Below are 26,784 nucleotides of genomic sequence, written 5' to 3'. Positions count from 1 at the left end.
GATCGAGGAGACAATCTTTTGTCAAATGTATGTTCTTGACAACATTGTTAAAAAGCAGGTGACTTACGGCTGTGAGGTTATTTCTGGGTCTTCTCCGTTATTTTACTGTGTATGTGGCCGTGTTTCTGCCAGTACCATGCTGATGTTGTTACCATGTCTCTGTGATGCTGATGTTGTTACTATGGCTCTGTGATGCAGTAAAGATCAAGTATTGCAGCATCTCCTGCATCTTCTGCTAAGGGTTATCATGACTTTGGTAAGTCTGTATGGTTCCTTGTGAATTTAGGGCTGTTGTTCTGATATTTCTGTCATTGTGGCATTTATTCTCTTATGAGTTTTAATATTTTTATTTCCTCTGTGGTTTTTTTTCATATCTGACAAATGCCATGAGGATGTTCCTTTCTGGTCATTTTTATTTTGGCTTCTCTATGGCTCTTGTGTTTGCATGACTTTTTCGCCTCTACCCCTTGGGGAATTTTCTGCCAGAATTTCCTTGACTAGCTTCTCTATGCTTTCAGTGTTTATCTCAGCTCCAACCAGCCCATAGGTCTCAAGTCTGGCTTCCTGATATCATCCCAGAGTTCTTGGACATGGTGGCCATGCGTATTTTGTCCTTACTGCTGCTGTTTGCACATAGTATCCTGGCAACGCAGCTCTCCACCCTAATGACCCTCTCTTGGGAAAGCCCTCTGGTACTATTTTCCCTTCACTTTTTATTTGATTCACTATGGGTTATTTGTTTTCTAACATTTCCAGCAGTTCTATATGCTTGTTTTTATCTCAAAACCCCATTTTTCCCTGTAAAACATCCTCCCACGCCGATGACCTTTCGCTCATGCGTTTTGTTCATGTTTCTCATACCTTTTACTAACCTTTCCCTTTATGCTGCAAATTCTCCTCTCCAAGTCCTGGACAGACTTCATCTGCTTCTCAGATCTCCTTTCAGGTCCGTGTACACTTTTTTTTTTTTTTAAATAGCAACACTTTTCTCTATTTTAAAGGTTTATTTACTTTATTTGAATGAATGCTCTATCTGCATATACACCTGCATGTCAGAAGAGGGCACCAGATCTCATTATAGATGGTTGTGAGCCACCATGTGGTTGCTGGGAAGTGAACTCAGGACCTCTGGAAGAGCAAACAATGCTCTGAACCACTGAGCCATCTCTCAGCGCCCCCCATGGACACTTTTTACCAGTTCATTTTTAAAGTATTTTCCTGGCATTGCATGCACGTCAATGTGTTTGAATTCAGGAGTTAAGGATCTTTTGGAGGAGCCAACCAAAGGCAATAACAGTAGTGTATAAAGTTTTGGGAGCCTCTTGGACAACAGTGACCAAAGACTCAAAAAGGGGCTTCTGATGCTTGCTGATGATGTTTTATTAGATGGTCAGTGGCTCTCGGTGGGAACATTACAGCCCAGTTTCTTTTAAACTGTATATGTGTATTATCACTGGCAACCTTTAGGCACAAAGAAAATGACACCAGATAAAATTATGAATCTATACAAGAAGTGAGACTTAGTCATATAACTACATGATAAATATATTTTTCCTACAATTTATTCTTAAATCTCATTGTTTAAACAAAAATTATTTTTAAATTATGTGAGGTTTATAACATGTAATAACAAAATGAACTGGCGCCAAACTACCTTCTAAATATTTACGCTTATACCCAGTGACAAATGCTACTCTCAGCCTCACTCGGGGAGCTTCTGTTTGCAGAGAGTAGTGGCCACTGCAAAATTCATGGCATCTTTCAGTGTTCAGCCTTAAAGATGACAGTTGTACCATCTTCTGTAAGGCTTATCGGGCAACAGAGAAGAGGGAGCAGAAAGAATCTATAGGCTAGCTACAGAGAGAAGGGCTGCAAAGTGTGCTGACTTCTGGGCATTACACATCCATTGCCAACGTGGCCTCGCAGCAGTGGGGTTGCCTGCACAGGACCTGACCCGACAACAGTCAACTACGCATCTGGGAGGGACTTATACATCACACCCCCTCCTGCTGAGCTTCTGGTGGATTCTGGGAGAGCACAGTCATTGCCTGTAGTTGGGCACCCATTGGTCAACCACCAGGTGCCAGCAGACAGCTCCAAACCTGGGATCACACACAGCAAACAAAAGAGTATGAGTGTGTGATTCCGAACTGGGAAATGTGGGGAAGAAGAGGGAAGATGACAGGTGTTGGAGAGAGAGGAAGGGGATGGTGAGAGTCAGCAGGAGGCATTGTATGCATACACGAAAATGTATGGCACAATAGCACAATTATGGAAGGATAAAAGTGCAGCGTGATAATGTCCTTTCGTTACAGGTAAGTGGTACATGTGCTGGTAAGTGGACCATGGTAAGTTAGATACAGACTATATCCTGTAACCAACCGCCCACTTGACAAAGCAAAGATTTCAAGGTAATACGTGAACAAAGGAAACAGTGGAACAGAAGTTCATGCCATACAAAATGGAATGTTAGAGGGATGCTTTGCGTTTGGCTTGGCTTTGCTTTTGGGATAAGCAATAAGGCAAACAAGAGCCAGCTCCCAAGGTGGTAACTTTGAACTTAATCCACAGTAATAACCAAACTGAGCGTAAACAACTGAGGTGTCCCACAATAAAGCGGCAAGGCCCTTGAAGAGCTGAGGGTTCAGTTCAGTGGGAGAACATCTGTCTCACCTGAGCGAGACCCTGGTGTGCGCCTCCGGCACCACGGAAGCAGAACAAGATCTGAAAATATAAGCTGGAGTAAGAAGTGAGGCTCAAGCCAACGATGACATAAGACTCGGGCTTGTGTGTGATATAGATCCAGTGTGTGGTCCAAATGTAAAGATGCGTCAATTAAACAGAGATAGGGGCATATGATCTGCGACACTGACACTACAGAATCTGTAAGCTGATCACACAAATCCAGTGACACGATTAGAAAAAAATACCAGTGATAACTAATATAAATGCGTGACCGAAAAGACTTGACCAACATTGTCAGCATCACCCACGTGATACCGGCCACTCAGTGACAGCAGGGAACACCTTGTAAGGTGTACGGAGAACAATCACCAATGCAGGCTCTACTGTGAACAGACGTCAAAGCTTGGAAGGCACACCAGGAGCTGTCTCTGACTGAAACGAAGCCAAACTAAGAACAGTAGAATATTATCTGGGAGGGAAAGGACAAAAAAAGGGCATCTTAAGAAATAATTTACAACCAGATTGGAAGATGTTAACGAAATCTCTAGAAAGAATAAAACGTGCTTATAGAAGTAGAATAACTGTTTGGAAGAACAGATTCATTATTTAAATAAAACATTTGCAAAGGTATTTAGAAGTGAATGGCTTTACTGTGAGTCCAGCTAGGTATTTAAAGAAAAACTAATTCTCATAATAAAGACATTATTCCAGCTTGAAGACGGGGAGCCTAAAGAGTATAATGTACAGAACGTACGCTTCATTTATGGGGTTCAGTAACAGGCAAGGCCAGACAAGTGGAAACAGAACCAGGAAGGCATTTCACCCGGAATAGAACACATGAATGACTGGTGCAGGGCGGTGGACCCAAAGCCAGCGAGACTCTGTTTCCCACACCTCACATAAGCAAGCAACTCAGAAGCCAGAAAACAGCAAGTATTAGTGAGAAGGACCCTGCCATATAGGTGGGAACTCAGCTTGGTTCAACCATGTTGACAGTAGCCTGAAGTGGGTGCTGGAGAGGTAGCTCGGTGGTTAGCAGCGCAGGCTACTCTTGCAGAGGACTTGGGTTCAAGTCCCAGCACCCACACGGCAGCTCACAATTGTCTACAATTCTAGTGCCAGAGGATCTGGATCTTTCTTCTGGCCTCCACAGGTGCTGCATGTGCACGTGTTGCACAGACATACATGCAGGCAAAACATCAATACCTAAAATACTTTCAAAGTTTAAAAAAAGTCCAAATTTATTATTAACAAAGGGCATCAGAACATTCAAATACCCCATGACATAAACATTCTAAGTATACGTGCCAGAGAAATCCCTTGCTTTAAAAAAAAAAAAAATTTATCATTACTGAGTGTGTGCACGGAGGGCGGGAGTTCAGATGGCGGGGTCTCTCCTTTCACTTTCGTGTGTGTTCCGCAATGAATTCATGCTGTCGGGTTTGAAAGCTAAGCTTTCTCGCTGAGGTGTCTCTCCGGCCTCTGAGAATTTCTTATGTATGTTCAATAGAAACTGTACTAAGAATCTTGTAGTTGCTGCTTTACTCAATGTGGCAACAAATCTATAGTTATTACACATGTGCACCAACAACCACCAAACAGGCCAATGGTCCCACCCTATAGGTCACTGCAAGACAACAAAAAGTTAGTGTACCCCACCCACCACCAGTGGAGAAGCATGGAAGATGTCATGCTAGACACAAAGCAGGACTTCACTGCAGAATCCATCATCCTGGTTTATTGATACATTTTACAGCCAAAGAGTAAAACTAAGCAATTTTCTTAAAAGGCAAGGTTGGCACAGAGCTCAGGGGGGCTGCTGTCCCTGAAGGAGAGAAGAGTGGGTAGGACAGTGGCATCTGAGGCGGGGCGTGCCAGTGCTTTCCACAGAGTCAGGGGACTTGCCCTGGTGGGGTGGGTTCTGTTGTGAGTTTTTATCTCCATCACATCAAGAAAACACAGGCAACTCGCAAAGATTAGCCATGGCTGTGTATCAGTCAAGTACTCCTTACAAAAGCAGAAAGCAAGCAGGAGGCTGGACTGGCCTTTGGCCTATGAATTTCCCGATACATATTAGAACAAATCAGCCATGTATTTACGAGTGCTCAATAATTGATCACTTAAAAGATATACACATATCCATATGTGCATACATACGTGCTATGCTTCAAAGCAAAAACTCTAAAACATGTTATTAGATTATTTAAACTAAACCAATACTTGGTGTATATATTAAATCCCCAAGAGTACCTGGTCAGAGCCACCATCATCAGGTGCTCTGGGATGCCTTAGTGTGGCATCTGCAGTTGGATGCTTCATGTCCATCTGATACTCCACTGTACCATAGTGTCCCCTGAAAAACCTGTCTTCTCATCTGATAGTGGCTGTAGGACATGACTGTAGAGCTGATCTCAGGCTCACATCCAGGTAGGTAATTTAACACGCGTAGAGTTTAGAAACGTTACATGTTGGTTTTAGTTATTGCTTTTATCAACGGATTAAGTTGATTGTGTTATCCTCAAATGTTTAACACTATTGCTTCCACTCCAGAGATACTGCCTCTTAGAAACTGTGACCTCTTTGAAAATTTGAGATCTACCCTAGAATAATTTGATCTTTATTTTCATGAGTGTTGCTCCACTCCCTGACCTCCTCGTCTCTTATTTTTCTATTATTGTTCAGCACAAGTATGATAAAAATTACCCACATCTGTTATTTATCTTTCTGCCCGGGGCAAGGCAAATGTGTATAGTTTCCCTCGAGATAACAGGAACCATATGGACCCAGTGGAATTATATGTATTATCAGTTTACAAATTTGAATTTTTCTAAAGATTGTCCACAGCCTGCCCTGGAGTCTTGGGTGTAAGAGTTTGCTCTGGCGTGTTTATGCTCAGCAAAACATTGGTGTGAAACACGCTTGCAGCCAGCACCTCCCCCAAGTGAGGGGCTTGGCTGTGGTGTGCAGTGGGTTCTTAGACTTTATGCCTTAGCACTGCCTTGCAGGCCTTAAAAAGCCCCAGTTCCCAGGCCATACCTTACCCAACGTAAGGTATAATCTGCAGAGCAGAACCAGGGGGATCAGGTTTTGTTTGTGTGTTTGTTTGTTTTTGTTGTTGTCCCTTCCAGATAATAAATACTATTGGTCAGAAACCCTATGCCAAGAGCTTCAGAAGTCACTGCAGAGGAGATGCAGTGACTTGTGTGGCCTAATTCCATCACGTCTGATAAAAGTTTTACCTTACCCAAATCCCAACTAACCCTAAAATAATGTCCCCCAAGAATATGCTTAGAAACATAAGCATTGATTTGACCAGGCGCAAAGAATTCAATCTTGTCTATGAGAGGTAGGGGGTGTGGGGTGGGGTGGTGGGGAGGGAACTCAATCCATTCATCCAATTTTCAACTCAGTTGCTATTCATTCAACGAGTTCCGTCCTGGACTTAACACAGCTTTCTATCTGTCACCCTTAATCACATGCAGTTGGCCTTCAAACGGAGACCAGAAATGACCCAGGAGTCACGTTCCGGACACCAGCTGGCTCCAATTCCGCATCCGAGAGGGAGCTGAGCCCGACAGTGGGTCACTTTTCAGAGGATGCCCCCGTGGACGCCTCTCTGAGGACAGTCGGCTTTGATCTCCAGTGGGCATTTTTCACCCTTGTGGCAACCTCTGGGGCTATGGCTCCTGACAATGGTCTCAGTGTCTACAAAGCATTTTCCCAAGCTGTCTCTCATTGCGGAGGAACAATGACGTATTTGAAATCTAACCCACAACTTCATTGCCTTCCAAAGTCAGCTTCCTCATCTTGCATTTTTGAAATTTTATTTATTTTTTTAAAGTTTTCATACAAGTATACACTGAGCATATTCCTACTTTTCTTTTCTCACCTCTGTCCCCTTTCATTAGTTTTTCATTCTTTGAGAATTTTATATGTGTATATAATGAAATATGCTTATATCTAAGCTCCATCTCCCCCTCCCCTTCGTCTATATCTCCCAAACACCTCCACCTCCTGAGTCCATGTCTCAGCTTTTATTTTGATAACTCACTACGTTTAGCTGTCCCCAGTATGCATGGGTGTGGAACCCCCAATCGGAGTATAGGAAACTCATCAGTGGCCACATGCTTAGAGAAAGATGGTTAGTGCCTGGGCAGACTGTCAACTGACAGTAGCTCACCAGTGTGCATGGGCCTGGCAGTCAGCTAGCCATGTGTGCTGGCTCCAACTTGTGGGGTCATGTGAAGCTGCTGTGAGCTCAAGAGAGCCAGAGCCACATCATGTGCAGAAGACAGCCTTCCGTGGCCCTCGCCCCATCATCCAGCTATTACTGTCTTTATGTTTCCCCTCCCGTGATGTTCCCTTAGCTTCGGTGCCAGGGAGGGGAACATAGATGTCCCACTTATGGTTGGTCACTCAACATCTTGGCTCAATTCCTGCACAGCTATCTGCAGTCATTCGCCCCCAGCACTTTGACCAGCTGTGACTCCGCACGCAATATCTGCTGCCTGCTGGAGAAAGACACTTCTCCACCCAAGGCCCTTTAACCCATTCAATGGCTGATCTTGTTTGTCAGCTTGACACACCTGGAATGGTTACCTACTTCCCTGTGCTTTAAAAAAGAAATCATATTTGGCCTCTGAATCTCTTGTCCCTGGTCTAAGGCACACAACCGTAACCCTTTGCTCTCATCGACAACCTTTTATTCAGGACTGTCAAGCACTTCAGCAGGATAAATAGTTCTATGACGTCCCCAGGTCCCTCAAGTCTCATCATCATCACAGGGCACTGAGGGTTTTCTGGTGCCTGTGCCAGTTCAGGCTGTACTCTGCGTCATCCTTGACCTTTCATGTTAGATAATGACCTGAGAGCCACGTGCCGCTCATGCCCTTGTGGGAAGCCCTTCCTCCTATTTTTCTTCACCCTCCTCTCTCCTATTTTCTTTCTTTTGGGGCCGGCCGTGATGCACTGCTTTCTCCTTTCAAGCTCAAATGTCTTCGACAACTTAGTTATAATGATGATGATGACAACGACGACGATGATGATGATGACGACGATGAGCTTTGAAGGATTCAGATGTGAATTCCAGCTGCTCCACCAGCAAATAGTGCCCATCTGGGTCTCAGTGGGTTGATATCCAAAGCAGCTGTGACAGTGGGACTGACCACACAGAACTGTCACAAAACAACCACAGTGTATACCTAAAGTCACAACTCAGGGCAGGACGAGCAAGAAGGAGCCTTTGAAGTTAAGCAGCTTGAGCCAGTGTGGCCAAAACCCCAAGACCTCAGATACAAAGAGGTAGATAAGTAAGTAAGTAAGTAAAGGGTGTAGGAGTGATCCTCGCCTTATTTGGGCTTCTTCGTTCCCGAGATTACACTGTTGGGAGACAGCAGGAGCTTTTGCACACACTTGTTGGCACACCATCTCTGCTAGCTTCTCCAAGCCCCATGATCCCAGGGACTGCTTGTTTGACCTTGCTCTCAGCACCCAGCATATGGCCCTACGTGTTGGCTGTATCTGGAGGAACCATGCTTGCTCACAGATTAGTTTTCAGTCTCTTGTCCTCTAGACAACTCATCCACAGACACTACTGAATAAAGGGGAGACTCTATCTCAACGTCCTTTTTCATGGACAGATCTAAAATCCAGCAACTTTAGTCAAGAGAAAAGTTGATGAGCTAAGTCAGGGAAGGGGACAGATGACTGGAAGCCAAAGAGAAGACCCAGATGTGCCCAGAGGATGGTCTCTTTGCTGCTGTTCCCTTCTTAGCTGTGTTGCTAAACTTTAAGGTGTGGGACTTAAGGACCATGGGGACAGTACTTACTTTCCTCCCTGCCATGAGCAAGTGAGACTCTGGATGCATACTGGATGGCAAGTGATTGCTGGGTTCTGTGTGGGTCACCTAGAGTTTCACACGGTTCTGGGGACGGTGACGCCTTTCATCACAGCTAGGAGACTATTTCAGTTCACTAGCAGCTTAAACATTAATTGTTCCATAGAGAAGAAAAGGAAAAGGAACAGCCGAGGTCTCAGCAATTCTGCAACGTCACCCAAGACTCAGGCTCTTTCCCAGCATCCATCCCACCATGATTAGCAAACTGGTCTCCATTCCTGTTCTCATCCATCACCTCACAGATTCCAGATGGCTCTCCAGGTGCCATAAACAAGACATCGAGTGGCTGCTAAACAAGGCCCCAAGTCTCTAAATATAAGCAGATCACTAAATATAAGCTGTCACTAACTTGTAGATCAGAAAAATTAAACTATATCCTTGTCAGTCTGCGAATGGCTCGGGAGCAGGACAGAGATATTATTTTCAATACTACCTCCAAAAAGTACGCAACAATGAAAGACGTAAGGATGAAGTGAAGTAGGGTGGGCATTCTTTAAGATTAGAGGCCAGAGCATTCCAGAGGAAAAAAGGTGAAGAGAAAAAAGGTAATTTTTAAGATTCTCATGCTAACCTAAGACAATATGCTATTTACAGGGTTTAAGACTTAGCAGAACTGACTAGAGAGAGGGTCACAGACAGATGTTAGGTAAGACATGAAGGTCACAGTGAGCCAGCACAGCCATTCCACAGCCTAGCCTTGGCATGCTATTGCTCTCTTTTTTTAAGTGTGCGTGGGCAAAATGTGGAGTTTGGAATTAACACCTAATGCCATGAACTGCCAAGTCCAAAACCAAGTGAGGAGTTCCTGGGCAGAAGAAGGAAGTGAAGCCATAGGTGCCCAAGAATTCCTCCAGGTGTCCAGCTGAAGTGGTCTTTGTCCCTCAAAGACAAGCCTGATACCTCCCCACAAACCTACCACAGTCCAAATTACTACTGAAAATGAGCCACACATCTAAAGTCCCACGAGCAGTGTGTGATTCAGTGGCATGCCAGTGAACAGGTCACCTAGACTCTCTGGATATCTTCACCTTCCACCCTTCATGGTTGGCAGAGAGGGGTGGTCTGGGTTTGAAGGTGGAATTTTGAGTTGAGGCACATTGGTCATTATTTATATCTGCAAAGCTCTTCCTACTGCATGTGGGTGTCCGTTTGGGAATTCTCTATGACAAGGAATGATAGGAGGGATCAGTTTCAAAAAGCAAACATCGAAGTGCTCTCTAGAAGTTTCTATTGACTAAGAATGAAGTTTTGTGGGCCAGTAAAGCTTCAGAGGTAGGAAGCTTTGGTTCGGCATTGCAGCTTTGCACGTCCTGTCAGCTATCAAGGGATGGTTCCCCTCTGTACTCCTTATTTGTTCAAGACATGCCTGCCAACCTGGCATGCTGAGGGTTTGCAGGCAAGGGAAAGTCAGCACACTGGCAGGGTATGGTAGGCACAGGTAGCCACCTTGACTTTCCCTGAATTCTTGTCTTGGCTGGCACAGCTCTGCCCATCAGATCAAAACTGAGGAGCAGACTGTTCCAGACCTCTGAGGTCCTGCCTATGAGTAGAGATGAGTGAAGAAGATGTCTCTGAATGGCAGGAGCACCACACACATCCCCGGGATGCCGCAGGTCAGACCTCTGCACGATGCCTGAAGAACACGGTTGCCTGCAGTGTCTGGTGACTAAGAAAGTATATAGATACTTCTAAAACTTTGGGGGGGCCAGGATTGGAGACGAGAGGGTAGTGCGGGGGGACGTGGGATGGTGTTATATACTTTATAAAAAGTTCAAATTAATCCGGATCCAGTTAGAACCTAAGATGGCAAAGAACAAGTAAGTAACAGAAAGACAGAAGTGGCCTCCCAGAGCCAGCACCCAGTACTCATGCCTATGGCGTTCCTTTGTCCACCTCCCCTGGCTCTCTCTTGTTTTTCATCTGCAGTCTCTGCAGGAAAGCCTTGGGAGACCTTGGTAATCAGAGGGTGGGATAGCATCTCCCTCTGAAATCCAGAGAGCAGCTGGTTTTTGACTCTGCAGCAAACAGGAATGCCATTTACTTATTTCTCCAGGCATGTCTGCACCATAGAAATAGCTGGCTCTACCCGATGAATATTCCTCCGCACAGGCTTCTAACTTAATAAGGAACGGCTGGATACTGTAACTTTTTGGCAGAGAGAGAGAAAAAAAAGAGAGGAGGGGAGAGAGCCAGAGGGAGGGGAAAAGGAAGGGAGGGAGGAAGGGAGGGGAAGAGGGGGCGTCTTTTTCAAGCCCGAATTGTTTGCGCTCTTTGTCTGGCTGGTGCCACCTGACCCCCTGGGAAGGGTAGGGTTTCTCCACATCCATCACGCCTACAGAGGGTTGTGTCAAGAGCCCTGAGGCCCTCCCCCTGCCCATCTATGACTGATGAGTCACTACACTGTGCTCCGGAGACACCCAGGCTGGGATGGAGAAGGTGCATTCCTGCCTCGCTGTTCAGGACACTGTTGCCTTTGTGATCACACTCCTCCCTTGTCTCTCCATCTACAGCCTCGCATCTCAGTAGCTGTGGAGACCTTTCTAGTGCGCATGTGCAAGGCATGGCACCTCCAAAACTGTGGCCTATAACAATCAGCACTCCGCTGTGAGAAAAAGGGACTCGAACGTAACAACGCATCAGAATCCCAAAGGAGCATTTCGCAACACAGGCCTGGGGAGGCTGATGTCAGGCCTGCCATGATATCCATCTGGTTAGAGTACAGACATTTTTCCAGCCTGGCTCTGCACCCAAGAAAACACCGGGGATGGCTGGCCTTCCTTTGTTTTGTTGGAGCTCAGTGTCTAGTGTGTTGGCAGAGTCCCAGCCTGATTTAGAAACCTTCTGAAGCTCCCCTGCTTAACTGTTCAAGTGAGATTTAGATAAGTTTCTCTGCAAGTAGAAATCAGGCTGAGCAGAATTACAGCCGTTAAACAGGCCTAGAAACTCCCTCTCAGGCACCAAAGCCAGCCCTGGTACTGCCTAGAAGAGTCTGGAAGGACTGGGGGACCTGGCCACACCATTTCATCTCTAAGAATCTCGCCCCTGAAATTAATAAAACTACTCTTTACTATCACACCTGGGAAGATGCTGAAGGCTGCTGCTGTGTGGCCTTCAGTTTTCCCCAGTTACAACAGTTCTAGAGAGTCCTGTGCACACAACCCATGTGCTGGGAACTACAAACTAGGGGTTGGACCCAACACTGGAGTATACAGTGATGATATGAGACAGTGGCAGACAGAGGGAACTCGTCCTGTGGAAAGGGACACTCACTATTCCACACCCTGAGGAACACAAAGTCTGACTATTTATTTTCCAGGAAAAGTCATCTATGACGATGCTTGTGTGAGAGCTTTGAGTGTTAGCCTCCGACTCAACTACAAGCCAAACAGCATGTGTGCAGAAGGGGCTGTCTCACACATAGTACACAGATATGGCCTTAGCAATTCATACTGTGTTTCTAAATGATTGCAAGTGTGTGAAATTCCCCAACATGGAGACATGGTACGCACAAGATGGTAGCACTAATTACCTCAGTTTGATTGTTACACATTGTACACACATATGTCGGGTTATCAAATTGCACCAAAAAGTACACTTGGGTGTGCAGGTATAGGCCTGCAGATCTCAACACTTGGGAGACTGAGGTGCAAGAATTGTGACTTCAAGATAAATAGCGAGTTCTAGGCCAGCCTGGTCTACATAGTGAGCCTCAAAAACCAGCCAGTCAATTAGCCTGTCAGTCCATAACAAACGTATGTGACTTTGAGACCATAGAACATCAGTTTTAAATCTCTCCCAACAGAGTAAGACTTGGGATTATGTCTCTGTCACAATCTGGGGCTTCTTGAGTCAGGAGAAATGCCGCTATTTTCATGGAATGTCAATCACCACATCCTGTGTGGAGAATGGCTGAAGTGGGCCTGCCTTGCATAGGTACTCCATGTCCCTTTACTGGTCAAGAAGGATGTACTCTGCTTGTGCCTTGACCAGACTAGGAGAACCATGCCAACTTCCAACCCACTAAGACCTGGGTGTAATTTCTTGCAAGAGATGTGGAGAGCAAAGAGCCACATAGGAAATCTACTTTACTAAGCTCTGGCTGATAAAACACTAGGGATACTGAAACTGTAGTTTGAGAGTCCCCTCCTCCCCCATCTCCAGACATCCTAAGGACACGGGCGAGGGGAGCTTTGGTCCCATGAACGTCACTTCTGTGGGTTAGGCCTGTGTTTGTATTGTATGATAAAGGCTGGTGATCATATGGTCTTGAAATAAAAAGGCTCCCGGGGACTAGAAGGTTGAATCCTAAAGACCAGAGGACGCCTGGTAGAATTGTGTCACATTGTTCCTATTTCTGAGCTGTAGGGACCATAGACAAGGAATGGCAGAGGCTTTGGGGGACAAGGGTCGCTCCAGGTAATTGCTAAAAAGGATAACGGGGCCCACAGTCTTACAAACATGACCATGTGAAGCTAAGCTTTGTCAGTGTCTTTGATATTTTCCTATCGCTGCCATAAAACCACACGACCAAGACAACTTAGCGAGGAAAGAATTTAACTGGGTCTTTAGTTCCAGAGGGTGAGTTCAGGATGGCCGAGAAGATGCATGGAGCAGGTGGCTGCAGGAGCAGCTGGGAGCTCACGACTCTATCGGCAGGAGGAGGAGTTAACGCAGGAAGCAGAGAGGCCTTTGAAACCTCTCAAAGCCCATACACTCCCAGTGACACGCCTCCACCACAAGGCCACACTTCTAATCCTTCCCAAACAGTTCCACCGACTGGGGATCAAGTATTTAAACATATGAGTCTATGGGGGCCTTTTTCATTCAAACCACCACAGCCAAGAACCTAAATATGGCGTAGAGGGGGCTCTGCAGTCCTCCGACCCCCTGATTCTAGACAGATGATATTACACAATGCTGAGAACCAGTGAGGATATCACACCCCCACCCTGTATACTTGTTTGTTGTTATCCACTTAGCTGATGGTAATGTGTTGCTGCAGAAAGGATTATGAATAAAAACACCATTTGTGGACCCTGAAAACCTTTAGAACCACTGTGGACTCACGCTTTCTCTTGAGAAGAACAACTCCCGACTCTTGTTGTTTCGGAGGTTTGGGATTTTGGGGGGGGTTGTTTCGTTTTGTTTGTTTTAACTTTTTATCGATTCTTTGTGAGTTTCACATCATGCACCCCAGTCCTGTTCATTTTCCCCTTTGTTCTTGAACCCGTTCCAAAATAAAACACACACACACACACAAACAAACAAACAAGCAAAACAACAACAACCAAAGCACAGAAAAACGTCTCATCATGGAAGCTGTAGGGTGCTGCAGTGTGTACCGTCTTTAAGACAAGCTTCTAACAATGCACTGCTGCTAGTGTTCCTGATATTAATTCTCCCTCCCAAAGAGATCTGGAGTCTAAAGAGATAGCTAACTAAGCCTGGGTGCATTTCCGCATACCTTAATCTAGGAAAGCTTCAAAAACAAGAGGCCCCACCCCACCCTGAACACACACAACAAGAGCCCCACCCTACCTTGAACACATACACACAAGAGCCTCCACCCCACCTTGAACACACACAAGAGCCCCCACCCCACCCTGTACACACACAAGAGCCTCCACCCCACCCTGTACACACATAAGAGCCCCCACCCCACCCTGTACACACACACACACGAGTTTCCACCTCACCCTGTGCACACATAAGAGCCTCCACCTCACCCTGTGCACACACAAGAGCTTCCACCCCACCCTGTATATATACACACACACACACACACACACACACAAGAGCCCCCACCCCACCCTGTACACACACACAAGAGCCTCCACCCCACCCTGTACACACACAAGAGCCCCCACCCCACCCTGTATATATATATATATATACACACACACACACACACACACAAGAGCCTCCACCCCACCCTGTACACACACAAGAGCCCCCACCCCACCCTTTATACACACACACACACACACACACACAAGAGCCTCCACCCCACCCTGTACACACACAAGAGCCCCCACCCCACCCTGTGCACACACACGAGTTTCCACCTCACCCTGTGCACACACAAGAGCTTCCACCTCACCCTGTGCACACACAAGAGCCCCCACCCAACCCTGTATACACACACACACACACACACACACACACACAAGAGCCCCCACCCTACCCTACCCATACACACAGTTGGTCTCAACTGGAGAACCTGCTCACAGACCCAGGCCTCCCTTCAGATCTCAGCCAGTCCCAGCAGCGTCTTGTGGTTGTCTCTCAGAAACACAAACCATCCCCAAATCAAACTTTTTTTTTTAGCTCCCCAATCCTCAGTGGTGGCTTCTCCAGCCAAGGCACCCCTATAAACCTATTTTAAACTCTTTTAGCAGAGAAAAATATTTGGATCTCTGCCTATTTGCAAAGGCTTAGCATCACATTACATCGTCGGAGCTTCTGTTTTTTTAATATTATGTGTCTGTGCTATTTAAACACACATAGAAAGTAGGGCTTCTTCGCTAGCAGACTGAAGCTGGCTGGCGCCAGCTCTGCAACAAGAACTGTGACCGTTGTATGAGCTGTTGTCCCCACAAACTGTAGGACACAGCCATCTGGATGTGCAGGGTAGAGCCAGGGTGGACCCTGAAATGCGGTCCTTCCTCTTTGCCCTTCTGAAAAGTTAGGCAACTAGAACACTTACGAAGAGTTTCCACTAATTACTCAAATGTCACAGCCTGTGTCTCACAGTGGACCACAGGGCTAGCCCTTGGACACTGAAATGTTTATTCTCCTTATATTTCTGGAGGCTCTTTTTTAATTAGAAAGCTTTTTTCCTTTCTGTAATCTTTGCTTAAGTTTGTCTTAGTCGTTGTACTATTGCTGTGAAGAGACACCATGACCAAGGCAACTCTTATGAGCAAAACCGTTTCATTTGGAGTTTCCTTACATGTTAGGTAAGTCCACTATCATCATGGAAGGGAGCATGATGGGAGCTCGGCGGCACTCGGGGAAAAAGCTGATAGTTGTCAAAATAGCAACGGGCTATTAGCCTATTATTATTGTTGCTATCTGATAAAAACATCTGAATAGCAATGGGCTTTTGGGACCTCACAGCTCCCCTCCCCCAGTAACACACGTCCTCATGCAAGGCCTCCTAATTCTTCTGATCCTTCTCAAACGGCAGCACTCCTTGATGAGTATGCACTCGAGTAGACGAGCTTACAGTATCATTCTTATCCAAACCATAAGTTTAAATAGCATTCTTAACCTCGGCGTGTAGGCTGTGTGAACACGTGTGCTCTGTAATGCTCCGTGCTTCAAGAAAGAGCTGATCAGGACAGTTACAACGATTCTCAATCAATCAAGAGTCTGTTTCGTAGGAACTAGATAGATGGCTCAACAATTCAGAGCACTGTCTGCTCTTCCAGACGACCCTGGCTCAATTCCCAGCACCTACATGGTGGCTCACATACACCTGTAGCTCTAGTCCCCCCATGGGATCTGACATTCACATCTGGTCTCCACAGGCATTAGGCACGAAAGCGGTTCACAGACAGAAATACAGACAAAAGACTCATACACATAAAATAAATATTTGTAAAGGAATCTGTTTTATCTCCTATGCATGTGAATAGTTTCCCAGTGATATGACCAAAGTCTTCCACTCCTAGACAGCACAAGGTATCATCCGTGCAGAAACAGCCTGAAGGTCCCAGACTCAGTCCAGGAAAGATAAGCCAACTAATGCAATGCTATGAATTATATTTCAGAAGTGTGTGTGTGTGTGTGTGTGTGTGTGTGTGTGTGTGTGTGTGTGCACGCGTGCATGCGTGCAACCATGAATTTGTATGCACACAGGCACATCTAAGTGTGTCAATATCGGGCACCTTTCTTGATGTCTCTCCGCATGACTCTTGAGACAGAGGCTTTCATTGGTTGGCTGGTTTAGGCCTTACTGTTTGGGCTGGAGTGGCTGACATCACCTCCTATGTAATTTCTGGACTGTTTATAATACCCAATATAATGCAAAGAGCAATAAACTATTGTAGAGAATGATGACAGAAAGTATTCTGACTCTGCCTACTACAAACATCCTGTGTGTGTGTGTGTGTGTGTGTGTGTGTGTGTGTGTGTGTGTGTGTGTCAGTGTGCATGCATCCAAGGCCCTGCATGTGTGTGTGCCTGCCCAGAGGACCATATTGTATGTCAGCCCTTGCCTTTACCTTATTTTGAGAGTAGGTTTCTTGGTTGTTTTTCTACTGCATACACCAGGTTAACTGTCACACAGCTTCTGGGAATATTCCAGTTTCAATTTCACATCTTCCCATAAAAGACCACCGGGTTCATGGAGGTTGCCATTACCTACGTGGCTTTTATGTGGCTTGTAGGAATTCAAACTCATGTCATCAGGTATGTAGAGCAAGCTCTTTTACCCACTGATCCATCTCCTAAGCAGCCAGTCATTCATTTTGAGATGTTTTTATTTATTATTATCTCATGCACACGTGTGTGTGTGCCTGAGTATATGTCTGTGTACCACCAATGTTCAAGGGAATAGGAGTCAGAGGAGGGCACTGGACATCCTGGAACTGGAGTTATAGACAAGCATGAGCTGCCTTGTGGGTGCTGGAATCTGAACCCTGGTTCTCTGCAAGAGAAGCCAGTGTGCTTAACTGCAGTGGCATCTCCCCAGCCTATCCCACAGCATTAAATTTTTAGAACTTATTTCAATCCATAGTTGGTTGGATCTAAACCTACAGACATGCAGAGGTAGCTGTTCACATAAAGGAATTAATCCTGTTAATACAGCAAAAGATCTGATCAATTGCAACATCTTTAAAGGAAAAGAAGAAAGGATTTCACAAGTTACCCAGTGCGGGATAGAACTTGCCGTTTATAGAAAGAACTGTGTTACATGTAGTGCTGTAAATTGTTACAAGGTGACAATGAGGGTGGAGCCAGGCTTAGCTTTAGAGAGTGGGCTTCTGATTCGCCCCTCAAGAAAGACAGTTTTGCCCTTCTGATAAGACAGCCAGTCCTGGGTAGCTGTCAAAGAAAGCATGCAGTTGTCAGAGCATCTTAGAGTACACGCAGTCCAGTCCTGACCCCTGCTCCAAACACTCCCGGGCTCCCTGCATCCTGTAGGAAATTAAATGCAGCTCCTTGGTAGAGCAGACAAGGGCTCCCTGCTCCCATCCTGCCTTGTTGTAAGCCTTGTTCTAGCACCTACTATTCTTCCTTGTGTTACAGAGACACTGCCCAACCCCCTACCCCATCCTTGATGCTCTTTCCTGTACATGAAGAGCCAAGTCTGCTGCCACTCCAAGCACCATATAGCTCTATGCTATTTATGGGAGTTTCCCCTGCCTGCACCATATAGCTTTGTGCTATGGGAGTGCCCCTGCCTGCACCATATAGCTCTATGCTATTTATGGGAGTTTCCCCTGCCTGCACCATATAGCTTTGTGCTATGGGAGTGCCCCTGCCTGCACCATATAGCTCTATGCTATCTATGGGGGTGCTCCCTGCCTGCACCATATAGCTCAACCCTATGGGAGTGCACCTGCCTGTACCATATAGCTCTACTCTACAGGAGTGCCTCTGCCTGCCTGGGGTTCTGCACCACCTCAGGGCACTACCTCATGACATAAAAATCCCTGGTCTGCCTGATGGTTTTTATCCAGATGTTAATCTTCCCAGGGTAGAGGCAAGCCTTTCAGTTTATTGTTCCTACAGCTCTATTGAGTGGGGGCTGGTGAATGCGTCCCATTTGAAACCCTTCTGAGGTTCATAAACCCAGGTTTAAACAGCACAAGAAGGGAGCAAATGACAGAATGAGGAAATGGACTTATTTGCTTGTTTGACTTTTGGGGCAGGATCTCGTGTACCCCAGGCTGGACTCACACTTGCTAAGAAGTCCCGGGTAGCCTTGAATTTCCTTCATCTTCCTGACTGTGCCTCTCCAGTGCTGGGATGAGAGGCTCACACCATTATGCCCCACTTATATAGTTCTGGGATCTGACCCAGAGCTTTGAGCATGCTAGGTAAGTGCTCTGTCTCCTGAGATGCATCGCCTGTGCTCCAACTTGACTTTTAAGTTGGTGGTGGAATTCTCGGCACTGATGTAGTTTGGGGTAGCCAGGCCCTGGTGACCTCAACCAGGAAGATTTAAGGCTTTCCTGAGTCCAGATGATGTCACCAACATCTTGAAATGGGCTCCCCCTCTATATAATTTGGTTTCCATTACCCTACCACTGAAGTCATTCTCACCTTTACGGTTCAGTCAAGATCTTAGTGATGTGAGCTATAGCAAAACATCAGAGCCCTAAATCTCCATTCCCAACATTTTCTTAATTAATTCTGTTGGAAGGAACGGCCGGTAGAAGTCTTGTGACTGTACAATGAAGGCGGCTTATTGTGACAGGTACTTAGGAAGCGCCGGGTTGTAGAGATAAAAGGTAGTTTAGTCTCACGGTGTTTTAGTGGCCAGTCTGTGATCCGGTGGTCCTACCACATCTGCACCTGTGGGGACACCGCACAAGGCGAAACCACTCACCCCATAGAAGGGAAGTGAAAGAAGAGAGTGGGGCCTGGGCCTCAATATCCTCTCAAAGGGAGCCTCTCAGGACCAGGAGATTTCTCACTTGACCCACCTCTGCAAACACCCCACCATCTTCCAGCAGTATCAACAGTTATTGTCCGGGCCTTTAGCACAGGGACTGCAGGGGGCGCTGTAACTAGCAAGTACAAAGAAAATCTTTCTCCTTGCTTACCAATGTATAAGGTGTGACTGCTGTCAAAATTGTGTTTGAGTATAAGGTAGTAGTAAACAGATATACCACCCTGAAGTGCATGACTTTTTAAAATGAAGAAATAGTTAGAAGAAGAACGTGATCTAAGGCAAGAAGGTTGCTGTTTTGTTATTGGTTTGAACAGTTTACCACCTGTGTGCCTGTAGGTTCCACAGCTGTGGATTCAACCACCGTAATTTGGAAAATATTTAAGAAATAAAATTTCATCTGCACTGAAAAGTAAAAACAAGTTTTTGTGATTATTTTCTGAGTAATTTATTACATACCCACTTATGTGATTAAGAAATAGAAACAGTCCAGTGACTCAAAGTATTCAGGGGGATGTACACATCATGTGCGACTTCTCCACTTTATCATCTAAAGACAGCATTCCTGCAGGGTTCCTGGCAACTAAACCCTGGATGTAATGTGACTACCTTCAATGTGATGTTCACCATACAGAACAGCGTGCGAACTCATCTCATAAATCTAACCAATAAAGTGTGTGGGAAAATGTGTTGACTTAGGAGAGAATTTCGGTCCAAATTCAAACTGCAAGTATCAAGAAAGAAAAAGTAACTTCAGAGCATGTCACAGCCAGTCCAAAAGGGCTCTCCTGCCCTCTCAGGAAACCAAAGCATTTGATAAATTACAAGACACTGAAGTGTCTGAATTCAGGATCACGGCAAAAAACACACACCGCTCAGTCTGTTACGAAGCTGTTTGCTGTGAATCTGGAGGGATGAGGTCTGTTCTCTTTTTGTCCAAACGAGGTACACTTTCATGATTTCCCACAAAACAGCTGCAAAAACACCCGCAGCCAAGCATCTGGATTTCTTAAGGCTGACTTGAGGGTTTGTGGCTAATGAAACATTGTGAAATAACACTCACCATGTTGTAAAAAAATACCCTTAGCCATTCGTTAGGATTTTAAAGGCAGAAATTAAAGGTGTGCTGAGCACATTAGTCTAGCCTGATTAGGAGAAAATACTAACGTGACAAAGAAGTGTGATGTGAAGGGATGGCTGACCAGAGCACACTCTGGTGCCCACTAACCTCCACCAAAGGTTATGGAGCCCCTTGTGATGGCAGGAGCGTAAGGTAGTGATCGGTTGGCAGAACATCATCAACAATGAACTTGTATGTCCTTTTAAAATGCAGTTTTTATATGGACAGCAAGCATTGATCTAGAGGCTGTGTGTAGGAGGCTAGCGGGGATGGAGAAACAGAAAGACACCTCCTAAAGATGTTTTTCATTTTTACCCCTCACAAAAGAGGACTGCCGGAGTGAGAAAAATAGTCATTCCTCAAGACCTTGGGTTGAACAGACTATGAATTGTCTTACCTGAAGAAGGAATATCTGCTGAGTTTAGGAGATAAGAAACTTCATTATTCTAAGAGAGGGCTTAACTTCCAAATCTACATGTCTTTCCAAGCTAAAAACACAGAGGATAAAAACAAACAAACAAACAAAAACCCTACCAAGTGGTTTAAAGTCAATCTGGAGGTAACATGGTGAACGCAAATTACTATTGACAAGGAAAGACATAATTTACTCTCCCAGTGAGTCTTTCTATGAGTGGGTTACCTGGAACTGTCAGCAGGAAAGGGTATTTAGGTGACTGCAAACTGAAAGCCTAAAGGACAGCTTGTGAGACTCCGTGGAGAATTTTATTTTCTCAGCTGAATCATAGGAGTGAAATTGTGAAGTGTAGATTCAGGTGAAGCAGAGGCGACAGCAGGTGGGCAGGATGGAAGGACACCTGCCCATCTTTTGGAGCCCCGTGTTCATTTCTTCCTTCTGGGATGGCTGTCTGCCTGTACATCCTGTATCTTCTCTAATAGTCTCCCCCCCCCCCCCATCACTCCTTCCTTTGACCTAGACCTTGGCTCACGCTGCATGCCGCCACCTGCTGCAGTTTGCCTGGCTGCATCTGTGGACCAGGAAAAAGTGGAATGAGATGTTGACTTGGGACCTGGCCACACACATCCTTGATGGAAGGATGATCAGATCCCCTTAAACATAGGAAGGATCTTTAAAGAAATTACACCCTAAGAAAACACATTCATGCCTTGACTCTCTGGCCTGCCCTCGCTCCACCACTCCTCACACCTGCGGAACAAAGCTCTGTGGCTCTTTTGGGAAGCCTGATCCTCCCCTCGGTTCATCTCAGTCTGCACATTGCTGTCTCCTCACATTTAGGAAACTTTCTGTGTGAGAGGAAGAGATCAGACACTGGCAACTCATGCATGCTGCCTCTTGACCTCCAGGGCTAGTGAGCCACTGGCATGGATGAACCAGAGTCAGTCTAACATGGTTACTAAGGTGGTTTACAAGCATAACTGTGAAGTCCCCAAGTCTTGTCTAAGCTTGTAGAAACAGGAATTGTTCCAGGCTCTCTCTCTCTCTCTCTCTCTCTCTCTCTCTCTCTCTCTCTCTCTCTCTCTCTCTCTCTGAGTCATACTTGGCTGTTGTATTCAGAGAGGCTTACCACTGTCTTCCTTAGTGTCCAACCACCTTCTCTCTCTCTCTCTCTCTCTCTCTCTCTCTCTCTCTCTCTCTCTCTCTCTCTCTCTCTCTCCTGGGAATGGCCATGCATCTTTGGTTAGAACCCTGTGAGTTACAGAGATATGCAGAAGACTCATTGGGTAGTTCAAACTTACGTTCAAGAGTCATCACAGTCTCTTTCTGGGGTAAGGACGTTAGCTGACCATTGAGACGATTTTGTTGATAAACAACCAGTAGCCATCAATCATGTCTTTGTATGTTGTGTGTGGTCCTATGCAAAGTCAAAAATACTTTATACTTATTAATGTAGTGGTATATGTGGGCTGGGAGGGATATATGTTTAAAATATGTAAATCTTCCATAAGTCAAAGACATCAATACTCTAGTCTAAAAACAAAACAAGGCTCCAAAAAGCCATCAGCACAATTGCAAGGACTTCTGGGAACTTCTGTATTCCTAATCTTAGAGTCAGAATAATCTGTAACTTGGGCAGGGCCTATGTTCAGCTCTGTGAATCCTGTATTTTCTAGAGAGGTGAGTGTATAAGTGTGGGGGAGTGCGAATGTGTGTGTGAGTGAATGCCTGTGTGTGTTTGTGTGTGTGATTGCATGCGTGTGGGGGGGGGTAGGGGGACATGTATGTGTGTGTGTAGAGGGGGCATGCATGTGTGTGTGTGTTTGTATGAGTCTGTTTGAAAGCACTTGTATTTAAGGCTTACACACATGCACCACATCAGAGAAATTATTTTTCTTAGAGGAAATCAATTAGAAAAGTCCATGAGTTGGATTCAATCTTTAATTATACTATAAAAGTTAGGAACTAGAAATAAAGACATTTAGACTTCATTCAAAGTTGGGTATTAGCTTAAAGCTCAAATTATTAACAACTGGATTATGAAATGACCTAGTGATTTTAATATTAATCTGCTCAGAAAATCTTAAAAGCAAACTTTTGCTTTTGGGTAAGAACACTTATTTGATGCTTAGTTATCGGCTGAGTTGTTTTCAAGACTCTGTGAACATTCCAGTAACTGGCTAGGAGCTCTCCATCTTCTGAAAAATATCTAAGTCATCATTACTTGGTATTTGATCCCTGGGGGAGTGCCAGCATAGGTGGAGCCACGAACAACCCCAGACAGCTTAGTGCCACATCTCACCTAATAAAAGTAAACAAAACATACAAGTCACCAAGTCCGAACAGCTTTCTGGAAGCCAGTGCAGTGAGACAGGCCCTCAGAACCCTCCTCTAAGGCATCTGGAAGCCGGTCCAGGGAGACAGGCCCTTGGAATCCTGCCTCTAAGGCATAACATGGTTCTGGGGAGAAAAGCAGCTTTGTGCCTTCTTCAAATTTATCTTTATAGCATAAAAAAAAAAAGAGAGAACACAGGGAGAGCTGAAGCCAGAGAAAGAGAAGAGGCAAGATCAACACGTGTGCCACATGAGTTAAAAAAGGGAGGAGGGGCTCTGTTGCGTACTCTGCAAACTCCACCACAAACCAACAGGTACAGCTTTAACAGTGATCAGGTCAAGCTGTTTGCAGAATTCTAGCCACCAGTACTTTCTACTCTCAGGTCAGACACTTCTTTAAAGAAGTGGGAATGCCCACTTCCCACCCATTCACTCCGCTCGGCTAAGTGACAAAGCACACAAGCACATGCACACTCAGTCAGTCCTCAGAGCCTATGATGGTGCCTGGCTTGTGGCTAGACCACACCACTGCAGTGTCGGAGAACCACCGTGATGCTATCAAAGCTGGGGCAGTCTCAGCACGCTGATGCCAAAGCCAGCCCACTCCTCCAACTTAATTTATCTGCTGGCTGAAAGAACTGGCCAACATTAAGCCAAGGGCTTATTTAAGGGCTACACAGCCTGCCTTCCCAGTGCCAGCTGTACCAGCTAAGCCCTGTATAGCATGTTGTGTATGTGGGGGCAAGATTTCGGAGACAGACGATTTGCACTCCAACCCCCAGCTCTTCGCTTGCCAGCTATAAGGCACAGGTCACAAGTCTTTAATCTGTAAAGTGGAAAGAATGGGGTGAGGGTTAGGGACCCAGAAAAGCCGGTCAGGCTTCCTACGTGTTTGACCAGTGACACCTTCTGTAAGTGCCCTGGATCTCATTAAAGATTAATAATTGATAAAAATTAGAGCTATAATGAGTGCTTAGTAATTTTATAGGATTCCTTTGTGTGCAAATGAGTGGACCTCTGAGTCTTGTGTCTCCTTTTGGGCTCTTTTTCTTCTGTTGGTTTGTTTTGTCCAATTCTGATGTGTTAGTTTCTGTTTTATCATGTATCATGCTGTTTCCCAGCAATTTTTTGAAACAACTGGTGCAGCTATATTTCCTGCACTCTCCCCTCCCTGCCCTTTATTGAAAAGATTTCCCCTGCGTAATATATCCTCCTCCCGGTACCTCTCCACCTCCCCTCCCATGCAGATCTACTCCCTTACTGTCTCTCATTTAAAAAGAAACAGGCTTCCAAAGAATATTAATATAATTAATATAACATAATATTATATATGATAAAACAAAAACTAACACATCAGAATTGGACAAAACTAACCAACAGAAGAAAAAGAGCCCAAAAGAAGACACAAGACTCAGAGGCCCACTCATTTGCACACAAAGGAATCCCATAAAATCACTAAACTGGAAGCCATAATACAATCAGAGAGGACACAGGGCAGACACATGCAGTTCCCATGCATGCTGCCTCAGTTTCTGTGAGTTCATTGAGAGCTTTCATCATGCTGATTTACAGGGAGATGCTCCTTTGCAAGCTCAGTGTTCCAAACATCTCTCACTCTTCATGACGGTCCTGACCCAGAAGTCAGCAGACCCTGCAGGAACCTATCAAAGCAAGAGAATAAACAAGGAGCCACTAGCAATGCTGGCCTCCCCTCAACCAGGTTCGGTGTCGCTGGCAAAGACGCACTGTGGGTATCTTTCACTCTCATCCTGTAGAGTGTACAACACCGCGCACGCCTGAAAATGGTGGCAGAGCCTCTCTGTTCCTGCTGTCAAAATCTGCATGCGAGAACTACAGTTAAGCTGACATTGGCAAACATGGCCTTTCTCTCTTCCCTCTTTTTGATGACTTGCTTTGTCCTTCTCCTGGGTTCTCTTCTCCCACTCTTCTGCCTCAGGTACATCAGAACCTCGACCCCCAGCCCCCGTGGAGTGAAACCCACTGAATATTGTGGAACAAAGCTTCCAAGAAGCTTTCTTAAAACTGTGGTGCATAGCCAAACACTTGTTTAAGGATCTTCTTATTTCCATTTCTGAGAAGGACGCACATGAAAAGAGTTCCAAAACCCTGGCCAACTGTTTTTCTTTGAGGGTGTACGTTGACATATCCAGAAAATAATTTCCACTGTGAGATGTTTGAAGTTGTTTATCTATCTGGACAGTGTGTATGGCTTGAAGAGCACATTTTCTGAGTGTGTGTTCTTAGTGGCCTTGCCAGGTGATTGGAAATAAGAAACAGGTTCTGTAAGATCACTGCCTCTGATGCCTATTGCCCTCTCCCCCTCAGCCAAGAGCTTTGGCACATTCCAACTGTACAGTTTTTTTTTTTTTTAACTTTAACGACCTGTGTGGCCTTGCTCAGTTTAGATTTGAACTCAGTTCAAAAAGAGCCCAAGTGGAGAAAAGGATTGTGCAAGAGGTGTGTGTTTATATTGCACCGTACGTTCTTGACAGTCTGGCTACGTGATCCATAAACATGAATCTTAAATTTTATGAGATTACCAATCAACTTTTCAGCAAATATTATAGATTGCAAGTCTAAAATGGAGAAAATGCTAGATAAGCCAATATGAGCCCTGAAGGAGTTTATATAAGACAGTGAACACAGAGCATTTATCAAGCCAGTAAAGCAAACACCGATGGAGTGTCTACTTGGGGCATCATCCTGTTGCTAGGTAATCAGGGGACACATACATGAGCAGGAGCCGCCTCTGAGCTCTCAAGCAGAAAACCAGGGGCTGGAGAGATGGCTCAGTGGTTACGAGTGCCGCCTGCTTTTCCAGAGGTCCTGAGTTCAATTCCCAGCAACCACATGGTGGCTCACAATCATCCATAATGTGATCTGATGCCCTCTTTGGCAGATAAAGCACTCATATACAAATAAAATTTAAAAAAAAAAAAAGAGCACCAAGCAGAAAACCAGAACTCACTCCACACGTTCATAGAGAGTTTGGCTGTCTCTGACAGGTTTTCATGAAAATGGAATCAGTGCAGAATTGACCCAAAGGAAAAAAAAAAAAAACGAACAAATAACAGTAAAAATAAAGACCCTAAGTTTTTGGTACAGTCACACAAAGCCAAGAGCAGTTACTATGTAGCCTTGGCTGGTCTATTTCTAAGCCCCTTCATATACAGCTATGGGTCTCTACCTTCCTAACGCTTCAACTCTTTAATGCAGTTCCTCATGTTGTTGTGACCTCCTCCCACCCAACCGTGAAATTATTTGTATTGCTACTTAACTACAATTTGGCTACTGTTGTGAATTGTAATGTACATATCTGTGTTTTCTGGTGGCCTTAGGCAATGCCTATGAAAGAGGTCTCAACCCATAGGTTGGGAACCATTGACATACAGCAAGCTCTTGGATCTCAGAACAGTCCTCAAGGTGAGACGCGAGGATCTAGATTGTTTTGTTTTGTTTTTTTGCCAGGTAGCCTGTTTAAACTCAGTTGTACAAGGTAGCAGCCACTTGCCTGTGCTCACAGGTTTCCTGGACGCAGAGAGGAAATGGTAAGAGAGAAGCAACTGGGAGGCAGAGACCCCGGTTGGTCTGACCACTGCACATCACGCCCCAGGCCTGAAATCATCTGAACATGTCCTTCCTGGCCTTGACCTGGGAAGATACAAGGCAGGTTGGAGTTTCCATGAGT

General features: G+C 45.3%; 1 long non-coding RNA gene across 1 annotated transcript in view; it reads right to left on the bottom strand.

Annotated features, from left to right (window-relative positions):
• Nucleotides 1-849: 849 nt before the first annotated feature.
• The window catches only part of LOC127212725 (uncharacterized), a 33,643-nt gene continuing 7,708 nt past the window's right edge, over nt 850-26,784 (bottom strand). The window contains exon 3 of the long non-coding RNA XR_007833600.1: nt 850-957. This is a non-coding gene — a long non-coding RNA (uncharacterized LOC127212725). The remainder of the gene's footprint in view (nt 958-26,784) is intronic.

Source organism: Acomys russatus, chromosome 3 (genome assembly GCF_903995435.1).
Source record: "Acomys russatus chromosome 3, mAcoRus1.1, whole genome shotgun sequence".
In the NCBI taxonomy this organism is placed as follows: domain Eukaryota; kingdom Metazoa; phylum Chordata; class Mammalia; order Rodentia; family Muridae; genus Acomys; species Acomys russatus.
This window is presented reverse-complemented; position numbering and strand designations above follow the sequence as displayed.